General features: G+C 38.4%; 1 long non-coding RNA gene across 1 annotated transcript in view; it reads right to left on the bottom strand.

Moving 5' to 3' along the window:
* Nucleotides 1-6,392: 6,392 nt before the first annotated feature.
* Nucleotides 6,393-20,452, bottom strand: part of LOC132657918 (uncharacterized) — a 45,419-nt gene continuing 31,359 nt past the window's right edge. Inside the window, exons 3-4 of the long non-coding RNA XR_009596718.1 lie at nucleotides 17,078-17,198; nucleotides 6,393-10,346 (exon numbers count right to left, since the gene is read on the bottom strand). This is a non-coding gene — a long non-coding RNA (uncharacterized LOC132657918). The remainder of the gene's footprint in view (nucleotides 10,347-17,077; nucleotides 17,199-20,452) is intronic.

A 20,452-nucleotide genomic window follows, 5' to 3' on the forward strand; every position in this document is an offset into this window, starting at 1 on the left:
TTGTCATTGTGATCTTTCTAAATTCCATACATATGTGTTAATATACTGTATTGGTGGTTTTCTTTCTGACTTACCTCATTCTATATAATCGGCTCCAGTTTCATCCACCTCATTATAACTGACTCAAATGTGTTCTTTTTAATAGCTAAGTAATATTCCTTTGTGTATATGTACCACAGCTTTCTTACCCATTCATCTGCTGATGGACATCTAGGCTGCTTCCATATCCTGGCTATTATAAACAGTGCTGCAATGAACATTGGGGTACACGTGTCTCTTTCAGTTCTGGTTTCCTCGGTGTGTATGCCCAGCAGTGGGATTGCTGGGTCATAAGGCAGTTTTATTTCCAGTTTTTCAAGGAATCTCCACACCGTTCTCCATAGTGGCTGTACTAGTTTGCATTCCCACCAACAGTGTAAGAGGTTTCCCTTTTCTCCCCACCCTCTCTAGCATTTATTGTTTGTAGACTGTTCAATAGCAGCCATTCTGACTGGCGTGAGTTGGTTCCTCACTGTGGTTTTGATTTGCATTTCTCTGATAATGAGTGATGTTGAGTATCTTTTCATGTGTTAGTTAGCCATCTCTATGTCTTCTTCAGAGAAACGTCTGTTTAGTTCTTTGGCCCCTTTTTTTATTTTTCTAGTATTGAACTGCAAGTGCTGCTTGTATATTTTTAAGATTAATTCTTTGTCAGTTGCTTCATTTGTTATTATTTTCTCCCATTCTGAAGGCTGTCTTTTTACCTTGCTTATAGTTTCCTTCATTGTGCAAAAGCTTTTAAGTTTAATTAGGTCCCCTTTGTTTATTTTTGCTTTTATTTACATTACTCTGGGAGGTGGGTCACAGAGGATCTTGCTGTGGTTTTTGTCAGAGGGTGTTCTGCCTACGTTTTCCTCTAGGAGTTTCATAGTTTCTGGTCTTACATTTAGATCTTTAATCCATTTTGAGTTTATTTTTGTGAATGATGTTAGAAAGTGTTCTAGTTTCATTCTTTTACAGGTGGTTGACCAGTTTTCCCAGCACTTGTTAAGGAGATTATCTTTTCTCCCTTGTACATTTTTGCCTCCTTTGTCAAAGATAAAGTGTCCATACATGTGTGGATTTATCTCTGAACATTCTATTTTGTTCCATGGATCTATATTTCTGTCCTTTTGCCAGTATCATACTGTCTTGGTGACTGTAGCTTCTTAGTAGAGCCTGAAGTCAGGCAGGTTGATTCCTCTAGTTCCATTCTTCTTTCTCAAGATTGCTTTGGCTATTCGCAGTTTTTTGTATTTCCATACAAATTGTGAAATTATTTGTTCTAGTTCTGTGAAAAATACCATTGGTAATTTGATAAGGATTGCATTGAATCTATAGATTGCTTTGGGTAGTATATTCATTTTCAATATATTGATTCTTCCGATCTATGAACATGGTATATTTCTCCTTCTATTTGTGTCATCTTTGATTTCTTTCATCAGTATTTTATAGTTTCTATGTATAGATCTTGTTTCTTTAGGTAAATTTACTCCTAAATATTTTATTCTTTTCATTGCAATGGTGAATGGGATTGTTTCCTTAATTTCTCTTTCTGTTTTTTCATTGCTAGTGTATAGGAATGCAAGGGATTTCTGTGTATTAATTTTATATCCTGCAACTTTACTATATTCACTGATTAGCTCTAGTAATTTTCTGGTTGTGTCTTTAGGGTTTTCCATATAGAGGATCATGCCATCTGCAAACAGTGAGAGTTTTACTTCTTTTTTTCCAATCTGGATTCCTTTTCTTTCCTTTTTTTCTCTGATTGCTGTGGCTAAAATTTCCAAAACTATATTGAATAGTAGTGGTGAGAGTGGGCACCCTTGTCTTGTTCCTGACTTTAGGGGAAATGCTTTCAGCTTTTCACTATTGAGGATAATGTTTGCTGTGGGTTTATCATATATGGATTTTATTATGTTGAGGTATGTTCCTTCTATGCCTGCTTTCTGGAGAGTTTTTAATCATAAATGGGTGTTGAATTCTATCAAAGGCTTTCTCTCCATCTATTGTGATAATCCTGTGGTTTTTATCTTTCAGTTTGTTAATGTGGTATATCACATTGATTGATTTGCAAATATTGAAGAAACCTTGCATCCCTGGGATAAAGCCTACTTGGTCATGATGTATGATCTTTTTAATATGTTGTTGGATTCTGTTTGCCAGACTTTTATTGAGGATTTTTGCATCTATGTTCATCGGTGATATTGGCCTGTAGTTTTCTTTTTTTGTGGCATCTTTGTCTGGTTTTGGTATTAGGGTCATGGTGGCCTCATAGAATGAGTTTGGGAGTTTACCTTCCTCTGCAACTTTCTGGAAGAGTTTGAGTAGGATAGGTGTTCAGTTCAGTTCAGTCGCTCAGTCATGTCCGACTCTCTGCGACCCCATGAATTGCAGCACGCCAGGCCTCCCTGTCCAACACCAACTCCCAGAGTTCACTCAAACTCACATCCATTGAGTCTGATAGGTGTTGCTGCTAAGTCGCTTCAGTTGTGTCCAACTCAGTGTGACCCCATAGACGGCAGCCCACCGGGCTTCCTCGTCCCTGAGATTCTCCAGGCAAGAACACTGGAGTGGGTTGCCATTTCCTTCTCCAGTGCATGAAAGTGAAAAGTGAAAGTGAAGTTGCTCAGTCATGTCTGACTCTTAGCGACCCCATGGACTGCAGTCCACCAGTCTCCTCCATCTGGAGTGGGTTGCCATTGCCTTCTCCTCCAATAGGTGTTAGCTATCTCTAAATTTTCGGTAGAATTCACCTGTGAAGCCATCTGGTCCTGGGCTTTTGTTTGTTGGAAGATTTTTGATTACAGTTTCAATTTCTGTGCTTGTGTTGTGTGTGTTAAGATTTTCTACTTCTTCATGATTCAGTTTTGGGAAGTTATACTTTTCTAAGAATTCATCCATTTCTTCCAAGTTGTCCATTTTATTGGCATATAGTTGCTGATAGTAGTCTCTTATGATCCTTTTTGTCTGCTATGATTTCTCCATTTTCATTTCTAATTGTATTGATTTGATTCTTCTCCCTTTTTTCTTGATGAGTCTGGCTAATGGTTTGTCTATTTTATTTTATATTCTCAAAGAACCAGCTTTTGGTTTTGTCTCATTAAAATCTTTACACAAAAATGTTTAAAATACCCATAGATGTGATTTTGTTTCACCAGTTATTTAAAGTGGTTGTATCCATTACTACATCTTGAGAGGAAAAGGTGGAAAATCAGGCACTTTTGGAATCATAGTGCCTGTCTCAGATATCATCTGTAATCACTCCTTACACTAAAGAATCCAGCGACCAACTGGCTTTAAAGTTCATGTACAAGTCAGCAATAGCCTCATGAATTACCACCTAAAGGTATGCGGCTAAGTCACTTCAGTCATGTCCAAAACTTTACAACCCTAATGTCTGATTCTTTGCAACCCCAGTGTTCCCAAACGGTCATTCCACACGTGCTGTGGAATGTGCATTCCACACATGAGTGTGTGTGTGCATGTGTGTGCTCAGTCACGCTCAACTCTTTGCGACCTCATGGACTGTAGGCCACCAGGCCCCTCTGTCCATGGGATTCTCCAGGCAAAACTACAGAGTTACCATTTCCTCCTCCAGGGGATCTTCCTGACCCAGGGTTCAAATGTCTCCTGCAGCTCCTACATGGCAGGTGGAGTTTTTATCACTGAACCACCAGGGAAACCCACCTAAATCTACCCCCTGACATTAAAAAAAATAAAAAAATTTCCATCTGTAGAAATAAAATTTAGGGAATTGATAAAGGATGGTGCACACTTGTTAGATATTCAGTTCAGTTCAGTTCAATTCAGTCGCTCAGTCGTGTCCGACTCTTTGCGACCCCATGAATCGCAGCACGCCAGGCCTCCCTGTCCATCACCAATACCCGGAGTTCACTCAGACTCACGTCCATCGAGTCAGTGATGCCAACCAGCCATCTCATCCTCTGTCGTCCCCTTCTCCTCCTGCCCCCAATCCCTCCCAGCATCAGGGTCTTTTTCAATGAGTCAACTCTTCGTATGAGGTGGCCATTAGATATTAGCAGTCCCAAATTCAGATTTAAAGCATATCAAATTTCTATATTACGAGTTAGAGAATGTGAAAGTTTACACGGTTCAGTGTGGCATAGGAATAACTATCCAGGGAATTAAATACTTCATGGGGTTCGTATTTTAACTCTTAAGTAGACAAGAAAGGGCAAGAACAAAGGACAGTCGTTAACAGAGCTCTGCCTGATACCAGAGCAGACTGTTTAAGTGAAACAATTTAAAGCCAATATCACTTGACTGGATTTAACAGATTTTTAAAACTAAAATGCTAGCCAGGGCTCCCCTGGTGGCTCAGAGGTTAAAGCATCTGCCTGGAATGCGGGAGACCAGGGTTCAATCCCTGGGTCGGGAAGATCCCCTGGAGAAGGAAATGGCAACCCACTCCAGTACTCTTGCCTGGTGAATCCCATGGAGGGAGGAGCCTGGTAGGCTACAGTCCATGGGGCCGCAAAGAGTTGGACATGACTGAGCGACTTCACTTCACTAAAACTAAAATGCCGTCAAAGACTTCTCTAGTGGTCCAGTAAGGACTTATCCTGTGCTTCCAATGCACGGGATATAGGTTCAATCCCTGGTTGGGAAACTAAAATTCTGTTTCCCAAGATCTTTTACAGTCTAAAAAAGAATAATTTTTTAAACCTTAAGAAAAAAAAATTGGAGTCAGATTATTTTTGATATACAGAAAAAACCTACAATACCTCAAATTGTATTTTGTTTGTAAAAAGTATTCCAATAGGGGCTTCCCTGGTGGTTCAGTGTTAAAGACTCTGCCTGCCAATGCAGGACACATGGGTTCCATCCTTGGTCTGGGAAGATCCCACGTGCCACAGAGCAACTGAGCCTCTGTGCCAAGCTATTGAGTGTGTACTCTAGAGCCCACGAGTGGAAACTACTGAGCCCACGTGCACCCTGGAGCCCATGCTCCACAACAAGAGAAGCCACTGCAATGAGAAGTCCATACATCACAAATTGAGAGTAGCCCCCACTCACCACAACTACAGAAAAGCCCACACTGCAGCTAAGACCCAGCACAGTCTAAAATAAATAGTAAATATAAAAAATTTTTTAAATAAAAAGTATTTCATTAAAGTGATATGGTAAAATGTATATTTTATGATGTTTATACATATCAAAGTATTAAGACAAGATACAATTTTCTTAAAAGTAAACAGCAGCATATTTAAAAGAAAAAAAAGAGAGAGAGAGAAAGGAAACCAGAATCAGGGCACTGGTTGAAGTACCTCAACCACTGAGGAACTTGAGTGTCAAAGCAACATCAAATGGAAAGTGACTTATTGGGTATAGAGAGCTTGGATCTGTTTCTTATCAAAACGTTCACTTTGGCAGAGTCTGCCAGGCCCACGTCCTGACCCCTTCCTCTGCCTTTCTACTCCTTCCCAATCATTCTAGACATCTCCTCTGCTATTTGTTTCTCTTATGTGTTCATTCCTTTGTTCTTTCTTTAGACTCCATGTTGCCAAAACCTATAATTTGTTAAAAATGGAAAAATGCCAGTTTGTTATTGAAATCACATGCCCACAAATCCAAATGTATACATACAACAAAAACATGCATGTACAGTAAATCAAATACTATTTGCTTACTATTATAAATCAAATACATAAAGGAAACTGTGGCTATATAATAGCATACTTATTAATGAGTGAATTAACCATTATAACATTGCATCTTTACCTAGAGTGTCACTTGGTGCATTATAAAATCAGAAACATACCAGATCTGATTCCACAAGAGACATTTGGGGAGGTAGACGAGAACCAGAAATGGTTCAGTCTCTTTCCCTGCTTGTCCAGCACTGCAGAGTTGTTAGTACCCGCCCCTCCTTCCACGGTTCCTCTTTCAGTCCCAAGAGCTACCCTCCAGTTGCTGGCTTGATTCTTCATCCATGTGATATTTGCACATTATGTTAAATTTGCATATACCAGACTGACTTTTATGCTTTCACTGTTATCAGGTTCTGTGATTTTGTTCACAATTCCTCAATTACTCAGGTACAAGTAATGTTCATTTGGGGATGAAATATCCACAAGACCAGGCATACGGTAGATGTGTATGTAATATAGTAGGTCAGTGTATCAAGACAATTCAAGTTGAGCAAAGAATCAATTTCCTCTAGTGGAGTAAATAAATTCATTTGTGCTGGGCTCATGTCTCCCAAAACAGTGACCCAGTCGACCATCTTTTTCTTCCCTCCTCCCTCATCAACAGTTTGTTTTCATGTTTTTGAAACCTAGGGTTTCATTGGAGTATTTTTCTGTAGACCTTAATAAGGCATATTAAAAAGGAAAAAATCAAGAACATGCTTTTTATCTTTTATAAACATATGTTTTAAAATTTTATTGAAATATAGTTGATTTACAATGTTGTGTTAGTTTCAGATGTACAACGAAGGGAAACAGTTACATATATATATATATATATATATATATATATATACACACACACACACACAATGTGTATATATATTTCTTTATATTCTTTTCCATTATAGGTTATTATGAGATATTCAGTATTCAGTATAGTTTCCTGTGCTATACAGTAGGTCCTTGTAGTTATGGTTATCTCTTTTATATGTCATAGTGTGTATGTTTTAATCCCAAACTCCTCATTTATCCCTCCCCCACTTTTTCCCTTTGGTAACCATAAATTTCTTTTCTATGTCTATGAGGCTATTTCTGTTTTGCAAATAAGTTCATTTGTATCAATTTTTTTTTAGATTCCACATATAAACAATATCATATGATGCTTGTCTTTTTCTGTCTGGCATACTTAGTATGATAATCTCTAGGCCTATCCACGTTGCTGCAAATGGTATTATTATCCATTCATCCATCTATGGATACTTAGGTTGCTTCCTAGGAACACGTTTATTTTAAAATTAACAACCAAAACTGTTTTCATCTTTACGCAAGAGGAAACAAGGTCCAAACAACATACATACACAAAGAAAAAAATGATTATATTGTTTACTATAAAATTCACTAAATTTGCTTCTATTTAATTTGCATATGGAATTTGGCAATAGCACTGCACAACGGAATTTTTATTAGCGTAATTGCACATTGGCACATCCTTTTTGGAAAATAACTGCCAGTATGTTGGCCAAAAATCAGAACATAAGTTGACAATTTATTCAAAATTTGCATGCACTTGACCTAATAGTTTTACTATTAGTATAATATAGTATACTATTAGTATAATCTATAAATGAAAATCTAAAATGAACATCAAGATTTATGTACAAGCTTATTATTCCTTATAGCAGTATTGTAAACAGCAGGAAATTGCTAGCAAACCCAAATTCTGACAGTAAGTACGTATTATAGTCAATCTATAGAATTTATGTTCTGTAGGCATTGAAAACAGGATTTCCAGAGTACTACATGACATGAAAAGTTAGTAGTAACATTCAAGAAGAAAATACAGGATATTAAATTGTATACGTAGCAATTCCCAGTGCATAAATGTATGTAAATTAATACATATGAACAAAATACAAACATAGATAAATGATAGAAAGAAACTGTAATGAAATATATCTAAAATAATTATATCTGGATAGTAGGATTCCAGGTGATTCTGATATTATTTTTCTACTTCTCTATGTTTCCAAAGTTTTTTCATTCATATGTGTTAGCATTTTTTTAATCCAACATTTTTTATCTGTCTCTGTAGTCTCCACCAGATTCTTTAAAATCCTTCAAGTAACCTATCACTGATGATTTCTTTTTTCTTACAGTCTTACCTTAAATTTTGGTTTCTTTAGATGCTGCTGCTGACTGATAACCTCCCAATTTCTCCATTTGTCTTGCTGTATAAACCTTGATAGGGACTTTTCTCATGCTTTTGACTTCAATAGAATTGCTCTTGGAATTGTCTCATTGTTTGGATATCATTATTGATCATCAGCGTGCCTTGGATGCTATGCTATACTAAGTCACTTTATTTATATCTGACTCTTTGTGACCCCATGGACTGTAGCCCTCCAGGTTCCTCTGTCCATGGGAATTCTCAGGGCAAGAATATTGGAGTGGGTTGCCATTTCCTTCTCCAGGGGATCTTCCAAACCTAGGGCTCCAACCCACATCTCTTAAGTCTCCTGCATTGGCAGGCAGGTTCTTTACCACTTGTGCACTGGGAAATCCACGCCTTGGGTAGGAGACCCTAAAAAACTGAGTCTATGACAGGGCTTCAGATATATGTGACTTGTTACAGGAAAGGAAAACCTTTCCAGACCTTATTAGGAAAAAGCTTCTCTTGTCGTGGAGCATGGGCCCTAGGGCATGTACTCTCCAGTAGTTGTAGCACATGGGCTCAGTCGTTGCAGCTCCCAGGCTCTAGAGCAACTGAGTACTTGTTCCACAGCATGTGGGATCTTCCCAGACCAGGGACTAAATCCATGTTTCCTGCACTGGCAGACAGATTCTTTGCCACTGAGCCACCAGAGGAGCCCCTCAAGAATTTTATATATCTAAACCTGTCAATCATTGGCCAAATAGGAGGGTGAGGGGAAGGGTGACACTGTCACAGCCCCAGCAGGTAGCTCCCATCAACTACTGACAATTCTCCAGGAAGAACCCCAAATACCTGAAGGATGGATGCATCACCTGGCAAAGGCATTCGGGGTGGGGCAGTAGCAAAATCCACTATCCATGATGATGATGGATGGAAAAGAGATGGGAGGACAGGGAGGTGGGGAGGTGAGTTTCAAACCAATCCAGGTAATGTCAAAAAGGCACACTTTCAAACTAATGCTTCCGTCCCAGCTGGAAGAATGCTGATTCAGGACGACGCAGCTCCAACAGTCCAATATTACAGGAGACCATAAGTGGAAGCCCACTGGAATGATATATGGCATTTAAAATTCCAAAGTTTTTAACATAGAGGCTTAAAGAGGCCCTTGATTAGATAATCTTGTGCTCTGAACTCCTGAGAAAATATTAAGCAGATACACTTAATTTCCTCTAATACTTAATACGTTTTCCATCCAATTGTGAGCCTTAAAAATAGCTGCTAGACTTCCCCTAGAGATGGCTTCATTTTGGAATCAGATGAAAGGCCCCCTTGGTCCAGTGGTGCCAATTACTGGATACTGGGATAAGAGGACCTATAAGCTATGCTGTTAATATAAAAACCTCTATCATTCCTACCTCTGATATCTTGGTGTTGCCAACAAATATGATATACTTTCCAAATGTTCCTCTTCATCCCATCATGCTCTATGTGTCAAACTGTAAGAGAAAGTTGGTAGCTAAAAAATTCAGGTCTTGTGAGAACTACTTCAGATCTTTTCAAAGCCTAGATTTACAGGTTCAAAAATCTGCTGTCATTTGAGAGAAGAAGTCAATCAAATCTATTACTGGATTTTAGGGGGGTCTGAGAGCTCCTTACTTTTCAACATGTTATGATCATATCATGTGAACCCAAAGAAGAGAATTTTTTTCCCCTCTTAATGCCTCATAATTCAAAGAGGAGAAGCCCTAAAGCAGACATTGAAAATATTAACACAGAAGGTGCAGAAGTAGGGAAAAATCTTGTTAGAAATGCTAGGAAAAAAGAAAGAAAGAAATGGAAGAGAAAAGAGACATTTGAAAAACATCTTTCTCTTTACTAAGCAATTTGTTTCCTAACTTTTTTGTGGCTCCAGTGATAGTCTTCAGGAAACTTGGTGATGTCATTTCCTTTCAATCGGCCAGTTACATAAATGTTGGGAAAGAGCCAAGTAAAACAGCCCTCAAACAGATGGCCATGTGTGTAAGTGCCAGAAAGTGAGAACAGCCATTTCTAGTTTTTTGTTTTTTTTTTTTTTTACCCCACACGCATGGTATAATGTTTATTTTACAACCTCTCTTATGGACTTATGTGGATCATTCTTGTCATTTTTCCTGGAAAAAAAAAATCCCAAGAAGGAAGCAGTCATAAAATATAAAAGACGAATCCTGAAATGGTGAAAAATAAGGTAATGGGCAGAAGTGCGCATTGCATTGGGAGAATTTAAACCATCAAGAGCAGTCCAGGCAAGGCTCTTTGAGTGCTCAAACATGCTGAGAAGGGACTGTCTCTGACTGTCAAGAAATTTCAGATGAAGGAGATTTTCAAGGCAAATGAATTCACCTTATGATTCACAAGAAGGTAGAAATGAGATGCCTGCATGGCTTTCACAGAAGAGCACCCTTTCTCGGTTTACTTTTATTCCTTCAAAGCAAATCAAAATGTAGCTGCAGAGTTTCTTCACAATGAGTGGTCTCCAGGCCTCCCTGTTCCAAGTACATATTGATGCAATCAGGAGGAGTTTACACTTTTGTAACTGTGAAGAATTTCAGTTATGCATAATAAAACACAGCAAGGAGTTTGAGGCTTTTCAGCTTCGAAACCTAAATTCTGTTCTTGCTGTCTGCAATGACTGATAATAACATTTTTTTGTCTTTTCTGCTAACGAAAAAGAAGCACAGGTTTTCTTTTAACACCTCGTACAGCACACATTATGTTACGCAGGTTCAAAGTAAGGTAATCCTTCATAAATTCTATCAATTAGCTTCCTTTGATATTTCACTATTTCAATTATATAAGGACATGTAAAAAAAAAAGTTTAAAGTCTATCCTCTTAAATCCAGGTGTCACAGAAATCAGCAGGGAGGGAAAACAATGAGAATAAGCTAATTGTGGGCCTTCTTTTGATTATTTTCTTCTTTGTTAAAATGTTTCTTTTATTTCCGTGGAAATTAAAGGATTTAATTTCTCTTTTATCCATCAAATTTCCACAACTATGTAGCTGCACATTCTAATCTCTACTTAAATATGTAGCTGTAAAATGTCAGATTTATTTGTTCACAAATATTTCTTAAACAACAATTATGGGCCAACGACCATGAAAGAAATGGGTGATAAAGAGATACCAACTGAGGGATCATTACTTAAACAAGTCAAATGTTCCAAGCTCTTATTTAAATATTACTTTTTTGGTCTTTTCAAAACTTCTACCAATTTTTGCGCTGTTCTAACACTTGAATCCCAGGAAAATATTTGGAACTCTGCTACTTCCTGTGAGAGTTCTATACCTCTTTAGGTCAGGGAAGGACAGTTTTAGAGACTCTGTTACCTTAAGGTAGAATTGTGTCCTCAAAAGGATTTTATGCTTATTTTGGACTCTGCTGCCTGAACTCCACCAAGCAGCGTAATAAGTTCCATATGCCCATTTTTTTGAAGAACACATTTTCAAAGCAGCAAATGTTTTGACGGATTGGCTCTCAGAGTGCCTGAATACTGTTATACACATCATTTAGCATTTCACAAGGCCCCTACTGTTCAATTCTGGGAATGGAGCCAGGGTAACCTACCTACTGGTGTTCCAAGTAACGTGAAAATATTGAGAATTCTTAACCATCATGCTTCACTAAGACATATCTGGAATGTGAGGGCTTCTTTGCTGCCATGGAACTGCGTGAATGTGCGTGCACATGTGTGAGGGTGTGTGTGCACACGTTTGCAGACATGCATGCATACATTATAAGTAAAAGAAAGAAATATACCCTTAGAGTCAATAAATGAGCAACAACAATAACAAAATTTGATGATGGAAATTTTGAGTGCTTAAATTTTTAAATCTTTCATTTAAAGTAGTTACTGAATTCTGATCTTATATGAGAAGCAATGGAAAGTAACAAAAATACAACAGTATTTGTATTGTAACAATACAATCTATACAATAAAATAGATTTAATGTTTTTCTTTCATGTAAATAATTTCATAAAGTTTTCTTGCTTGCCTCACATTATCATCTTTGTGCATCCTGTATTACTCACATAATAAGCATTCTTGGACTCAGTCTTGCCAAATTTGCTTAAATATAATGTTCTTCTGGGATACCTCTTCCTTCCTCCCCCCACCTCCACCCGGGGATTCTGAATCAGTAGATCTGGGGTTGGGCCTTGGAATTTCCATTTTTAAGAATCATGTCGTCTTTCTCAGGACCCATTATGAAACCTTTAGGTATTTTTAAGAAACCTTTCAAAAGTCAAAAACTAAGACTCTATCTGTGTACAGGAATCTACTATCTAGTATTCCTAGTTATTTTTCCTCTAACTTACTGGCTTCTGAATTACATTCATGAAATCTATCCTTTTGTTAAAACCTTTTTACTATTTCAGCATCTGACCTTCCTCATTGTTCCAACATCTTTCTCTCAGTCACTATATAATGAAAATATCATAGAAAGGTGGCTTATAAACAACAGAATTTATTTCTCACAGTTCTGGAGCTTGGGAGCCCAAGATCAAGTCACCAGAAGATTCTATGTGTAGTGAGGGTTCACTCTCTAGTTCACAGACGATGCCTTCTAGCTGTCACCTCACAAGGCAGAGGGGACGAGGGGCCTCTCTGGGGGTGCTCTTTTACAAGGGCACCATGACGCAATAGACATGAGTTTGAGCAAACTCCAGGGGATGGTGAAGGACAGGGAGGCCTGGCATGCTGCAGTCCATGGGGTTGCAAACAATCAGACATGATTGAGCAACAACAATATGCCATTCATGGCGGCTCTACACCGTTATGACCCTAAACACCTCCAAATATCATCATGTTGAGGAAAAAGGTTTCAACATACGAGTTATGTAAGGACACAAATATGCAATCTATAAATGTCTGTCTGAGGAAAATATTAGATACAGTGACCTGGGTGTACAAAGTGATATATTTTAAAATTGGTGTTTATGGTAAGAAATGATACACCCTAGTAATGTATTCTCTTAGAGAAACATGGCTCATTAGGGAAGGGAGTGCAAATATCATTTTAACTTCCTTAATGAAGATAAAATGTTAAGAATAATTGCTCACTAAAGACTAATATAATCCAATAGTTCTGATAATACAAGGCAATGGACATGTTTTGCTTGATTTATTAATTATGGAGGCATATTTAATTAGAAGGCAGTTCAGCAAAGAATGCATTCAGAGGTTTAAATTAAAATCTCAGTTAACACCTATAAGAACATTGAGATCTTGAGCATGTTATTTTTCTAACCTTTTAGAAGACTCTTTTCCCCTCCTTTGTTAAAAAGAAGATCCATCTCACAGAGTTGATTTGAGACCTCAGAAGATAATCTAAGTGGGTGGTGGTGGTTTATTCCCTGTCAGTATCCAGCTCCTGCAACCCCAAGGTTTATAGCCAACCAGGCTCCTCTGTCCATGTGATTCTCCAGGCAAGAATACTGGAGTGGGTTGCCATCTCCTTCTCCAGGGGATCTTCCTGACCCAGGGATCGAACCCGGGTCTCCTGTACTACAGGCAGGTTCTTTACTGACTGAGCCATCAGGGAAGGCCAGTCTAGGTGGAGTCTGACATGCAGTAGGTGCCCATATGTTTTTAGGTTTATCAAGAATGTTATTGGCTTCCCAGATGACTCAGTCGTAAGGAGTCCTTCTGCCAATGCAGGAGATGCTGGATACCTGCGTTTGGTCCCTGGGTCAGGAAGATCTCCTGGAGAAGGGAATGGCTACCCACTCCAGTATTCTTGCCTGGAATAGTCCATGAACAGAGGAGCCTGGTGAACTACAGTCCATGGTGTCACAAGGAGCTGGATACAACTGTACAACTGAGCACATACACATTAATGTTATTATTATTGAAATATTAATGACCTACTATTTGCCAGGCATCCACAAGATAGCCCGAGTCTGTCCTATATAGACCCTTATGAAGTGAACAGAAAATAAATAAATGTTGAACATAAATAAAACAGAATTTCAGCTATTACTCTATGCTGGGAAGAAAACAAAGCAGGGTAATGTGCTGGAAATTACTAGGAATAACTAAGATGACTGTGAGAGCCGATTCAGGAGACGGTGTGATATCCTCAGAGAGTGGGTGATGATTAGGAACCCATTGTCCAGGGATGCAGGGAGAGCAGTCCAGGCAGAGGTGGGAAGGAGGCAAATGTGGATGGACAGTGAGAGCAAGGGGAAGGTGGGACAAGATGGACTAGGAAGTAGGCAGGAATCAGACACATGCTTCCCTCTTTTGTTGTTTCTTTTCAAACTGGGGATATACATATTTGCTGAAAAATAAATTATTCTCATTGGGAACAGTAAAAGTAGTTGTAAGCTGTTTTTTCTTTTATTTGGCTTTTAGTTGTTTTTTTTAATTGGTGGATAATTGCTTTACAATGTTGTGTTGGTTTCTGCTGTACAACAAAAATGCGAATCAGTCATAACTATACACATATATGTCATTACAGAGCATCAGGCTAGGCTCCCTGTGTTTTATAGCAGGTTCCCACTAGCTACCTGTTTTATATATGATAATGTATATATATATCAATGCTACTTTCTAAATTCATCCCACCGTCTTCTTCCCCACTATGTGGTTTAGTTTTTTAAGGCTTATATCCATGGTTATTCTTTGTGTTTTCTGACTGGTGGGACCCCATGCCACACATATTGTTACAAATTTTGAAAATCACAGCTTGTATCTAATATTTCATTGTCCTCTTAGAAAAGTACACTTTTCTTTACACTAGAACAATTACTGTGCCCTATGGCCTGTCAGGGAAGAAGTAAAAAAAAAAAAAAAAAAAAAGCTTGTTTTCTTAGAATGTAATATCAGCTTTTCCCAGTTTCCCCATTATGTTGGGCCACTGATGACTTAATTTCAATTATATGGTGTCACCAATGGTTGTTCAGCTTTCTAGCTAATTTACCAGATTTTTAAGTTATTGCCCACTCATTACGAGGACATTGTGCTGTACCATAAAGAAAGTTCCTTTCTAATGCAATAAACAACTGTATATGTATTCTTAGGAATAATTTCTATGCATTTCAACAGAGGAGGAACAAAAGATATGAAAATTAGCCACTGCACACTTTAGATCAAAAAATGAGGATTTTATACAGAATTATAAAAGTTTAGAGTTAGAGATTGCCATTGGAGTCTGCTAGCCAACCCTCATTATAGAGATGAAGAACATTAAACCCCAAAATGTTAGCAACTTTCACATAATTACTTCCTCAAAAAGATAAGGTTCTAGGGACTTCCCTGGTGGTCCAGTGGCTAAAACTTTGCCTTCCAGTGAAGGGGGCACAGGACCGATCCCTGGTCAGGGTGCTAAGAGCCCACATGTCTTGCGGCCAAAAGAACAAAACAAAAAACAGAAGCAATACTGTAACAAATTTAAATAAAGGCTTTAAAAATGGTCCATATTAAACAGAAAATATTCTAACTAAAATTCAAATTACTTATTTCTATAGCTTGTGCTCTTTCTATTCATAAACACAGGAAAACATATGTTTGCTGTGTACAAAGGAAATTAAATTCTTATGAAGAATTAAGGGAAAAATAAAGCTTTCATTCAACTCTATATGAGTACATTTTATTGAGTATTCGTTTAGGACCAAATTATCCTCACTGATCCAAGCTTCCAACAGAGTGAGCTTCATAACTTATACATTTCACATTTTAGTAGCTCTAAAATATGAAAAATGAAGGACTAAATAGCAGGAAGTTGTATGCCCCACTTTGCCAAGAGTTAGAGGAATTTGGGATAAACATGAGTCCAGATCTTGGTTTTTAGGGTGTGATTGAACTCCTAGATTCATCTGTTTTTAAAACTGTAAGACATTATTGCTATTGTGCACTAAAATCTTCCATACTGTTATAACCAAATGGTATGATACCTACTTAAAGAAAAGCATGCAGTTTCAAAAGTGAGACCCTCGATTTTCTTTTTTGGCTAAATTGAGAAATATTCTTCTGAAATACAATAGCGTTTTTCACTGACAGGTGCTCTGTCCCAGCTGGTAAGTGGTAAAACAAAAGATCCCTGAAAACCTTTCAATGGCCATGTCAATCTGTCCTGGCCACCAGAGAACTGTATACAGGAAACATTTGGATTTATGCTCACTATTTCAAATCAATATTAGGTAAGGAGTGCTGATGATATCGTTCTCTAGGATAGCTGGATCAAGAGCTTACCCCCTGCTCAGTAGTGACCTGAGGGACACAGAAACTAGGGATGCCCCAGATCAGACCATGAACACCTACAAGGAGGCTTTCAACTTTGTATCTCAAAGGTGCAGCAGACGGCAGACAGCAATATGAGGAACCAGCCAATGCATATTAAGGTGCAAAGGGTAGAAGAAGAGAAGAAGATGGATATGTTTTAAAGACTCTCTATGAGCTGAGCTCCATGGGAGTCTCTTTGAATATTATATCATTTGTCTCCCAATACTCTTTGAAGAGGGATTAGAGCTATTTCATAAAGAAAGAAAATGAGGATCAGAGAGTTTAAATAAGTTCCTCAAAATTACACTGTTCCTCAGTAGAACAGCCAGAATTTGAACTGATTCCAAACCAACGCTCCTCCCCCGACTGAGAGATTAATTCATAACCCAGTTCTGTATCCATTGATGGCATCCAGGTATGAGAAGCAAGAAAGCATTATGTGGGTTTGGTCAAGTAATTTGAAAGAAGAATTTGTGAGCTGCTGTTTTATTTTTCTGAGACATAGGCCTGCCAAATTTTAAATAGGACAACAGTCTTGTTTCTTAGACTTAGGATTAAGTATTTTTGATCTTTTTCTTGCAACATCAGAAATATGACTTAGCTTTAGAAAATATGTCTTGAACACAAAATGAGGATTTATAAATAAATTAGTTCTGACTCTAACTGCTGACATGCCCATTACTGTCTCAAGCTCTCAAATCTAAAAATTTCTGCATCTTTCTTGGCCCACCACCACCAGGAACTGCCACTCCCTAGCACTGGTTTCATACATTTTAATTTTCAGATCCAAATGTTCAGATCTGGTAATAAAACAGGTCAAATCAGCCAGTGCTTGAAAAGTGACAATCCAGGTACAGACCATTGGCCCAACAATGGTTTTCTTTGTAACAAATAATCGAAGTGTATCCCTGATACAGTGAGTAAGAATGAAGATGAGTTATGCTTCAAAATCACTCATAATAGAGCAAGGAATTCAGGTTAGATGGCTCCTCACCTTATAGTCAGGTACCAGCAGCATCTGGTCATCAAAGTCTGAAGGCTTTATTATCTTTTGAGAATCAGTACATCCAAGGAGCACTCAATCCAATGACTCTTCTTCCTTAAGGAATATGAGGCTGAAATATTTTTGTTTTAATACCAAAAAGATAGAGTTATAACACTAGCCAGTATTTATTTAGCAGTTAACATGGGCCGGACCTGCACAGGCACTTCACTTTTGATTCGCATATGGGACTGTGAGGTAGGCATTATCATCCCCGTGGTCCATAAGAACGCTAAAGTTCAAAGTTGTTGTATAACTTCTTCGAGTTCATACAGTAAATGGCAGTACAGGCCATGAAGTCCATGAAGTCCAGCTGGGCTCAAGGTTGAGCCTTGGGCGTAACTGCTTGCTGTGCTTAATCATTCGGCTGTATCCAACTCTTTGCGACCCCATGGATATAACTGCTTAGTGAGTCCAATTTCCTCTGCCTGAATCAGAGATTCAGACTTTTGTGACATGCCTACCATTCCAGGGAACTCAGAATATGGAGTAGAATGTGCAACAAAATATAAAAGACTAGTGTTTTATGGTGAACACACGTTTTAAGATTTACCTAATGGGTCAATCCTGTTTCCCATCCTGGTGATATTCCTCTGCCTCAAACGTTCTAATTTGCCTTAAAAACACCAGTGCTTGTGACTCCTTCAACTAGGGGTTTACCTGAAACTTTCTTCAACTTATTTGTGTTTTCAGTGTCAACCACCTCTTTGATTACTTCAGTGACACACAATAAAATGTCAGTAATAACAAAAGAGGTTTCCTTATTCAGGGATCATCCTGGCCCAGGGATCAAACCCGGGTCTCCTACATTGCAGGCAGACTCTTTACTGTCTGAGTCATCAGGAAATCTTAACAATAAAAGCAGTTAATAATTGTTGAGTGCTTCTTCTGTGTTCATAATTAACTCAGTTAATCCTCACTGCCCTGTGAGGAAGATAGTTCAGTCAATCTCTATTAGAAGATAGTCAGTCTCTATTAGAGATGAGGAAATCAGGGCTCAGTGAGGTTAAGTCACTTCACCAAGGATGTTCAATTTATAAATGGGGTAAATGGTGAAGCAAGGTCTCCATCTAACCTCTAAGAGTCCACAAAGTATGCTCTAAACCCTGATACTCAAAGTGTGGTCCCCAGACCAGCGCCAGCACTAGTATCATCTGAGAGCTTGTGAGACATGCAGAAACTTGGGCCCCAGCCTAAGATATTAAGACCAGATGTGAATCTTAACAAGCACTACAGATGTTGGGTGTGCACCTTCAAGGAAGAGAGGCACCACTTTAAATGACACTCTTGACCAGAGGTGAGGTGGCCAACTGTCCTGGTTCACCTGGGACTAAGGGCTGCATGGGACATGGTGCTAAAATGAAGCAGGTCTCAGGCAGACCAGGCTGAGCTGGTCACACTGACTATAGGACTAGGCACTGGTACTCTCGGAAGAGAGGTCAGTGAGTATTTTACCCCTTTGTGGGTGTAAAGTACACCCTGTGTTTGCTTTCCACCTGCCCTGTGTCATAAGAGCATGCTGAGTATGTCTTCAGATGGTGATACTGATCCTGTCAATGTGGATGGGAAACACCATTGAGGAAAGATGGGCCTCCAGCCCTCAGATCCCTATGCATTCTCAACATCCACCTCTGGGTTCCTGAATTTGACATTTGACCTAAGCCATGATAGGAAGCAACTTTTTCCCTCATATCAATTGCATCAATCTTATATCAATCTTCCTCACTGTATTATAATGTGAGGAAGATTCCCACATGAATCATTTCCCACATCCCAAATGAACACTTTAAATTGCAAACAAGTACATTCACACTTAACTGTCTTATGGGTTCATTCATTTAGTTCTTGAATCTGTTTTTCTAAAACATCAATAAAATCCAGATGTGTGAAAAACTCTCATTATTTTAATACTAATGATGTCCATAAGAAAAATTTAAATCTGTGTGTTATAATTCATTCAGACATTACCATCTCAGTGCTTTGTAGAAACTAAGGTTTAAGCCATTGCTACAGATTTCTCCTAATGAAGGAGAAATTGTAGAGTTTTTTAAACCCAAAACATGGTCTACAAAGACTTTGCTCATTTTCAACAAAAATAGTATTGGGTTGGCCAGAAAGTTCATTTGGATTTTTCCATAACATCTTAAAAATCTGAATGAAGTTTTTGGCCAACACAATATATAAATTCTACATATGAAATCTAGAATGTTTCTTTGTCCCAAGGAGGGGAAAATCTTTTAACATATTTTAAATAATAATATTTATATGCAGAATATACAGCAATTTTGGCATATGGAGCAAAATTATTCCCCTTTTGGGCTTTAATTTACTTTGTGGGTAATGAGAAAGTCTTGGCATTATTCTCAACTATTAACACCTGGTGGAGAGAGGACTAAAGTCTTCCATGGCCAAGATTGAATGTCCCAATTATTTCATTACTTCACTCTCCTCTCAGACTTGGGAACAGCTTCTCAGACCCCTACTTGGTACTAGCACTACCTGTGACCTCATTGTCATTTATGTTTAAACTTTTATCTTGAATCGCAACCACACTGAGCAATTTTAATGCAATCACTGACATTCATCCATTTATTCAGAAAACATTTACTGATCACCAACCATGTTAAGTCTTGCATAATAAATAATTAAAATGTCTTTGGTGCTTTAAGTGACTACAAGATAAAATTCAGAAAAATAAACATAATACAGCAGAAAATATTTCAACAGACATTACAAATGTACATGGGCTTCCCTGGTGGTTCAGTGGTAAAGAATCCACCTGCCAATGCAGGAGACACAGGTTTGATTCCTGGATTGGCAAGATACACTGGAGAAGGAAAATGACAACCCATTCCAGTATTCTTGCCTGGGAAATCCTGTGGACAGAGGAGCCTGGAGAGCTACAGCCCATGGGGTCACAAAAGTGGAGGACACGACTTAGTGACTACACAGCAACAGATGCACATAAAAAGAACTTGGAAATGCAAAGGTTCAAAAGATTCTTCTTACTTGTAAGATCAGGGAAGAATATTAGGGAGAAAATCACATTTGAACTGGTCGCTTGTGAGATGTCTAGAGAAGGAAGCCACATGTAGAAGTCCGTGGCAGGAGCGAATAGGGCATGCCTTGGAGGTAAAACATGTCTGATTTGGCTAGAGTTTATGAAGAGAAGCTGGGAGAGCTGAGGTTTTAAAGAAATTTGGAAACTGACTATGTGGTTTGAGATATAATCCAGTAAAGATCAGGAAGTCAATGAAGCTTTCTGAACAAGGAATTGTCATAGTCTGACAAAACTGTATTCATCCCCCAGGAATGTATAGGAAGAGC

This window comes from Ovis aries, chromosome 16 (assembly GCF_016772045.2).
Source record: "Ovis aries strain OAR_USU_Benz2616 breed Rambouillet chromosome 16, ARS-UI_Ramb_v3.0, whole genome shotgun sequence".
Lineage (NCBI taxonomy): Eukaryota > Metazoa > Chordata > Mammalia > Artiodactyla > Bovidae > Ovis > Ovis aries.